Source organism: Rattus norvegicus, chromosome 2 (assembly GCF_021556685.1).
Source record: "Rattus norvegicus strain SHRSP/BbbUtx chromosome 2, alternate assembly SHRSP_T2T, whole genome shotgun sequence".
Classification (NCBI taxonomy): Eukaryota; Metazoa; Chordata; class Mammalia; order Rodentia; family Muridae; genus Rattus; species Rattus norvegicus.
Genome location: NC_141535.1, coordinates 220,081,497 through 220,089,466, shown reverse-complemented (window position 1 = coordinate 220,089,466; position 7,970 = coordinate 220,081,497). Strand labels below are relative to the sequence as shown.

The 7,970-nt window shown below is 46.4% G+C and overlaps 1 pseudogene; it reads right to left on the bottom strand.

Moving 5' to 3' along the window:
- Positions 1 to 709: 709 nt before the first annotated feature.
- On the bottom strand, positions 710 to 1,423 carry LOC147996538 (large ribosomal subunit protein eL8 pseudogene; annotated as a pseudogene).
- Positions 1,424 to 7,970: the final 6,547 nt, after the last annotated feature.

Sequence of the window (7,970 nt, the reverse complement as noted above, 5' to 3'; positions counted from 1 at the left end):
TGTGCCCCTATGCCCCAATTTCCAATTGTTTAAGAATCATTACATCAAGGAACATCTAGTTTCACAGAATCCACCAGACCAGAAGGAGAAAGAAGTAGGAAAGTCAGATATACTAGAATAATTAAGCACACCAAGGCCAGCTGAAAAGCAGTCATGCACAAATGAAATCTGTACAGCCGTTGTCGGGGGCTAAGGTTGGGAGAAAGGAGAACAACCTTATTTTACAAAGAGCTGCTGCGGGCTACTGAGATGTCTCCCTCACGGACTACTGCAGGCAGCCTCTTATTTCAGATGGCCAGTCCCTTGGAGGGATGTGTCTCCTGCTTCTCAGGGTCCAAGACACCACCCTTTTTTTTACAAGGAGCTGCCACTGGCTTCTGAGATGTTTTCATTCTGGCCTACTGCTGGCAGTCCCTGTCATCATATGTTGTCCCCAGCATTTCTCCTCCTAACCTGAGATGGCTTTGACTCTGCATCCTCACATTTCTTACCTCTGTGGTAGTTTTCCTGTCTAAATGCTAATCTCCAAATACCCCCACTCTCACCTATATAAATGCCATGATTTGTATTTTTTTAAATTTTGTAATTATATTTATGTACGGAAAACTTAAGTGTACATTTAACCCAGTTTAGTGGCAAGTTCTTTAGCCTTTGCCTTTTCCAGCTTGGCAATGCGAACCACAGACTTAGGACCCAGGACGTTGCCTCCCTAGTGGGGGTGGATCTCGTCATATCTGTCATTATAATTGGTCCTAATAGCTTCCACCAGCTTAGCCAGAGCACCCTTGACTTCTGAGTTAACCTGTGTGAAGGCAACAGTGGTGCAGGTCTTCCTGTGGACCAGGCGCCCCAGCCTGGCATTTCCCTTGATGATGCAGTAGGGCACCCCCATCTTTCGACACAGGGCAAGCAGGAAAACCACCAGCTCAATGGGATCTACATCATGGGCAATCACCACCAGCTGAGCCTTCTTGTTCTCCACCAAAGTGGTGACTGTATTGACCCCTGCTCGGAGGGCAGGTGGTCTCTTAGTTGGGACGTCCCCTTTGCCAGCAGCTTTCTTCTCAGCGCGGGCCAGCAGCCTCTGCTTCTTCTCCTGCTTTGTCTCTGGCCTGTACTTGTGGGCAAGCTTAAGCAGCTGAGTCGCTGTCTGCCTGTCCAGGGCCTGGGTGAATTGATTGATGGCAGGAGGTACTTTGAGCTGCTTACAGAGAGAGGATGGCTCTTTGCTGGTGCAACCTGATGTAGCGGGACCATTTGATGAAGCGCGTGAGATCTCTCTTGGGCTGGATGTCCTGCCCAATGCCCAAGTTCTTAGGCCTTTTCTCAAACAAAGGATTGACCACCTTTTTGGCCTCTTGTTTCTTGACCACAGCGGGGGCCGGGGCCACCTTCTTCCCCTGGCCTTCTTTCCTTTGGGCATCTTGCTCGGCTGGAGGAGAGAGCCATGATTTGTATTTAAATACCAATGTAAGTCCTGTTTTCCCAGGGAAGTTTATTCCTCTACTGTCAACCATGCCCCTGCTCCAGTCCCTTTCTTCTCACTACTCTCTGTACCGGCTGCATTTTGTTTTGTTCTGAGACAGGGCCTTACTATGTAGTCCAAAGTTAATCTTGAAGTCACAGAGAGCCACTTGCCTCTGCTTCATGAGTGCTAGGATGTCAGAGGGGCCCCAAAGCTGTGGGAAAGAGAGAAGAGCCACGCTGATGGAGCAGTGTCCTCGCATGCGCACACTCTTTCCACATCTCGGCAACACCCCACCCCACCCCCACTTCACAGCAAGCTTTCTCAGAGACCTTGAAGGACAGGGAAATCACCGTGTAGTTTAGACTGTGCCCAAATGCTCACATAAGACCTTACTATATCCCCGGTCTCTCTTCCTTCCTCCATATCCAGGCCATCTTTAAAATCCCAGCTCAAGGTTTTAAAATAACGCATAAGATTGTAAGTTACCACATGTGGGAGAGAAGCAGACGTCATATGAAAAGGCCCGCTTTGCTGTCCTCTTGATTCAGTTTCCTTATGAACGGCAGATAGCCCATCCTAGCCTCAGCATGGACATTCAAGCCATTGTCCCTAGACGCCTCAGTATACCTTGCCCCACTATGCAGTTTAGAATCCCGTAAGTCTGGGGTTAAAGGTGTGCACCGCTGTCTTAGTAACTCTCACCCAGTACCTGACAGAGCAGCTTCAGGGAGGGGAGATTTGTTTTGTCTCATGGTTCAGAGGGAGCATCATGGACAGGAAGGAAGACACAGTGGTGGGACTGGCTCCTCTCCACGGTGGCCAGACATGAGGCAGACAAACTGTTTACGGCAGCAGACAGGAGGAGGAAGCTGGTGCTGGAAGTGGATCAGGCTTAGCACCTCAATGGTTCCAAAGACTTTCTGTCAGCCATTCCTCTTGGTCCTTAAAGTCCAACTGTCAATGACAGTGACTCCAGCCAAAGTCCATGTGTCAAAATAAATGAACATTTGGGAGTATATTTTACATTCAGACTGTAACAGTGTGCATTACATTTTAATTATGAATATATAGTTCATTATATGCTCTGTTCCACACGGGCCAGGAGGGCAGGCCCTGTGCTGAATTTATCTTTGAATATTGCATACTGCTGTCTGTCTTTCGGTGAATGTCCTAAAGTTTCACACAGTTAGTCAGCGAGCATGAGCTGCACTTGGTGGCATCAAGTTGCCCTTCCTGACCTACTCTGCACTACTCTCCACTCGTTCTGTGCACCAGGAAGCTGGCCAGTCAGACCTGGCCTGTGGGAAGGAGGGTGGACAGAGGTGAATGTAGGATATTTATTGTCCATCTTTTTCCACAGAGTCACCAGAAGTCTGTTCTCTCTTTTGTCACAGGCCACTGCTCCATCAGGAAGGTATCACTTCCCCATAGCCCTAGCTCCAGCCACCATGTTCACTCCTCTAACTTTAAGGTTAGAGATGGAGGGAGCTGCCTGTCCTGTGAGGGGGACCCTCAGAGCTTGATGCAAAATGGGGGACTCCCTTTACCAGCCAGGCTTCCCCTTCTCTGACCTTGCCTGGGGATCCTGACTCCCCACACCCTCTATCTCAGGAAGGTTGAGTAGTCCCTTGGCAGACCTACAAACTCTGCCCCTCTCCAAGAATCTGCCCACCAAGTACCTGGGATTCCTGGACCACTTCTCCATACAAATGAGACAATTACAGAACTTTAAACTCTAGCCAATGGTTTTCATTTACCCTGACAACTTCCCACTCACCCATGGTTCACCTCGAATAAAGTGTATGTGTTTAAACCCATCCCACATTTTTGAAACTATGTGCACAAGCTAAGATCGTCTCAGGGAGCTGTTTCATCAGAGAAGGCCTTCCTCTATCAGAACTGTAACTTCAAGATCCTCAGAGAAGCGAGCCCTTGGGCAGTCTGGCAGTCACCCTTAGCAACTGGGTCCTGCAGAACCGCCACCCCCCACCACTTCAGACTCCACTTCATCCTTCTAGCCAGGTTTAGAGCGGCATCTGGGTACCCTAAGGGGAGGAAGCAGAAGTTGTGGAACAGCTGTAGTGAAGGTAGAAATGGAGGTTTCCTACAAGGGTGCTGAAGGAAATTGAAACAGAACTTTGTAGGACAGAAATAGACTGATTTTTGTTTTGTTTTGTTTTATATAACTTAGTCCAAGTTCCCTAGAGCAGTTATTGCTTATGTCCTAAGCTTGGTCCCTGAAACCTTCATTAAAATGGCTCCTGCCTGTTGGTTAGCTGTGCATTAAGAGTTCTTGGAAAGAATAAAATCGTGCTTCTATTTTAAACATTGTTCTGTAATTCGGAACCCCTTTGTGCCTGTCTGTCAGCCTGGACTTGCCTATACTTGGAATGAATGCACTTCAGAAATAGTGAACATTTAATATGCATTCTGTGCCAGTCCCTCGTGTGATCCTTTTCTGAAACTTTAGTGTCCACAGCAACTCTACAAGGCAAGCACAATCTTACAGCCATTTTTCAATGGCAAACCAAGGTCCAGGGAGGTTAACTAACTCACCTGAACCCACGTAGCTAATATTTAACAAATATAGGATAATGTATCTTGAGATAGCTTTGGGAAGCATGTGAATTAAAGACTCCAAGGAACATCTGATGAACTCAACAAAAGGGGCAACAATTCAGACCTCTGTTGTGTCCTGACTGGTTTTCATGTCAACTTGACATAAGCTAGAGTCATCTGAGAAGAAGCGACTCCAGTTGAGAAAAATGCCTCCATCAGAGGCTTTGGGGTAGAACAAAAGATCCAGTCTCTTAGAACCTAAGAGATATTTTCATAGCATTGATTATGACATGGATTTAACACACAAATGCATTTCTGTCGAAGTGGGTTTCACAGATACTGTGCCGGTTTTGGTTTGTGGTTTCTTCCACCAATGGAGCTCATGTTCAAATGTCTCTGATGGCTGTGCGGGTACACAAGTGAAACTGTGGAGTGTGCTGGGTGCCCACAGTCGATTTCTTCATAAATTGTTTTGTGCTTAGTCATTCTTCATAGAACCTGTTTAGCTCTGCCCTTTCCTCACGAGCTATTTGCAATTTAGCGTAAGATATTACACCTTGGAGGTGGAGACATAGCTCAGATGGTATGGTGCTTGTTGAACACACATTAGAAGTTCAATCAGAACCTAGTTTTAAAAGTATACATATGTGTATATTTATATATGTCTTTGTGGATTATAAAAAATAGGGAAGGAGGGGAGAAGAGATCTCAAGGAAGTTAGGGGGAAGATTAGATAATGGAACAGGTGTGAAAAGAAAGCAGAGGGAAGATTATGTGGGATAGGAAGGAATCAGCCAGGGGTAGGCAGGGTCTTGAGGGAGGCCATGGGGGAGGGGAATGACTATAGAGGCACATATACCTGAAGTTGCTGTGGTGGTTTGAATGAGAATGGCCCCATAGGGTCCTGTATGTGAATGCTTCCTCACTAGGGAGTAGAACTATTTGAAAGGATTAGAAGGTTTAGGAGGCGTGGCCTTTTTGGAGGAGGTGTGTCACCGGGGTGGGCTTTGAGGTTTCAAAATCCCATACCGGGCCCAGTGCCCCACCCCTGCCTGTCTGAGGATCAGGATGTAGAACTCTCAGCTTCTTCTCTAGCGCTATGTCTCCCTGGATGCCACCATGCTCCCCTCCATGAAGCTAATGAACTATATGCCTCTGAAACTGTAAGCAAGCCCCCAGATCAATGCTTTCTTGTACAAGAGTTGCCTTGGTCATGGTGTCTCTTCATAGCAACAGAACACTAAGACAGATGTTGTGATGACAGTGGTTACAGCTTGCTAACTAAACAATTAATTTCAAAAATGCTGTCTCAAAAACAGAAACAAAAAGAGTAACACGGATGCCACATGTGCAATCTCTCTCCTCCCTTCCTCTCTCTCCCTATCTCTTTCTTCACTTATCTATATTGCACACAGATATCTGGAGTTTCCCCCTTTTCCCCCATCCAAAAATTAGCTTCAGAGACTATCCCACATAAGAAAATCACTGGCTCACAGACAACATCCAACAGGCAGCTCTTATGAAATTTCCACAACTGCTCTATTTCGTCATTTGTTTCTAGACCAGTTTCAATCCAATTTCCAGCCCCTGTTGCTATGATACATTTGGCAGTTAACCCTGTATGGACTACCTCAAATTCAGTCTGTGTATTTGCTTCTTTTGTTCATACTATAAACCTTAGAGACCTTTTAGAAGATCCCATGGTCCTGACCTGTCTGTTAGCTGTAGTTAGGTTCAAATTGGACATTTTGCCAAGATCACCTGAGTGTCGTTTTTACCATTTTCCCAGGGCTTCCGAGACAGTCGGGGCCATCCCACTAGGCAAGCTCTGCCTGCCTAATAGCCTCTGATGTAAAAGCATATTATGCTTCTGTAATTGCTCAGTCCTCTGGGGGCAGATACTTTAACGTCACAGGAACATTCTGCAAGCGTAGGGCTTTTCACGTGGTTGTTTGTGCATCTCTTCTAAATGAGCAATCTCCCCTTTCTATTCAGGGGAGGAATGTTAAAAATGGGATGCTGTCATCCTTTTAACCCTCTCTCTACGTGTATTAGCAGTAGAAGAAAAGAACCAAGTGACAACACTGAAGAAAAGAACCGGGTGACAGAGACACATGCACCACCTCAGTACTTCTGGGACTCAGATCCTCAATTGAACGGACCTCTCTGGTTTCAAAGGTAGACTGTGCTATTCAAAGCCTCGGGGGTCACTTAAGATGACCACTTTCCCACATTGATTTGAGAGTCACCACCCTAGAGGAACCCTTTTTCATTGACTCCAAGCGAAGACATTTTCATTTATGTCCTGGCTGTCAGCTGTACAAACTGACACTTTAATGCATATAATTATATACTGTGTTTCCTTCCTGAGAGCCCAGAAACAATAGGAATCTGGTCTTCCTGGTCTTCACATGTTTCCCGGTGAGTTTTTGTTGTCAACTCGATACTTCCAGGGGTCACTTGGAAGAGTGACCCTCTACTGAAGATTGTGTTGATTGAACTGACCTGGGCATCGTCTGAGGCGTTTTGTTGATGGTGAATTGATGTGGGAGGCCCCAGCCTACTATGGGTGTTACCATCCCTAGGCAGGTGGGCCTGGGCTGTACAGGAAAGCTAGCGGAGCATAGACGGGAACCAAGCCAGTAAGCAGTACTCCTCCGAGGAATGCTTCCTGTTTGTATTTCTGCCCTGGTTTCCTTCGATGATGGACTGTGACCAGGAAATAGCAGGCAAATGAATCATTTCCTTCTGAAGTTGCTTTTGGCCATGGCATTTAGGCACAGCCACAGAGAAACGAACTAGAGCAATGACCACATTCCCTAGCATGGTGCTTAGTGGGTGCCGAGTCCCTGTGGGGGTCTCACACATAACATACACCAACAAGGAAAACCCCTGAGAGGTAAGCAGAGCACGCACCATTTACTGGTTTCACACAGACAACTCAGAGAGGATGAGTGAAGCTTGCTCCCATGGTCTGGTTTCATTGCGGTGACAGCGAAGAGCCCTGTAGTTATTACCAAAGAAATTGCAGTGGATCTTGCCCAACAGCCAAAGGCTTATATAAATACAAGAATGTCTCAAATGGCCTGTTTCTGACCTAAAATGTCTGGCTCATTTTCAGAAAAATTTTACTTTCTTGTGTATTCACTCCATGTTTTCTCTTGATTTTTTTTTTTAAAGCCACAGTGTATGGGTCTCATATTGCAGAGGGGAAACTGAGTCACAGAAAGAGGGGGGGAAATAACATGCCCATCACACCTCTAGATACCAAAAGGGCTGGGACGTACCCAGGGTATCCAGAGTGAGGATTTTGGTGGTTCTCAGTGAGTCTGATCATTGATCATTGCTTTAGTGCAGAGCAAGGCTGGGGTTTGACAAGGAACCAGGCAGATAGCCAGAGAGACTCCTCATTCTCCTGGAAAAATGTCCACCCTAGAAAAGGATTCAAGGAACCTTCCAGGTAATAAATTGTCACGGGTAAACCCAGGCTTCTTCACCCAGCTGCCTGACTGCAGCCAGAGCCTTTGGCTGCTCCCTGCTTCCTTTAATGGCTCCCCCTTTATTGACCTCAGTGCTTTCTTTATCTTCCCTTTGGCAAGCCTTGTGTTCAGAATAATAGTCAAGACTTGGTTGAGCACTAAGCACGTGCCTGGAAGTTTCTGGTTGTTCTTAAACAATTCGTCACATTTTATTCCCAATTTCAACCCATAAAATACATGTTGCTCAGAACAGGCCTGTGATGGTTTGTATGTGCTTGGCACTTTTTTTGTGTAGAAAGTGTGGCCCTGTTAGAGTAGGTGTGTCACTGTGGGTATGGGCTTAAGACCCTCACCCTAGCTGCCTGGAAGTCAGTTTTCTATTCTGCTAGAAGTCTTCAGATAACAATGTAGAACTCTCAGCTCCTCTTGCACTGTACCTGCCTGGATGCTGCCACGGTCCTGCC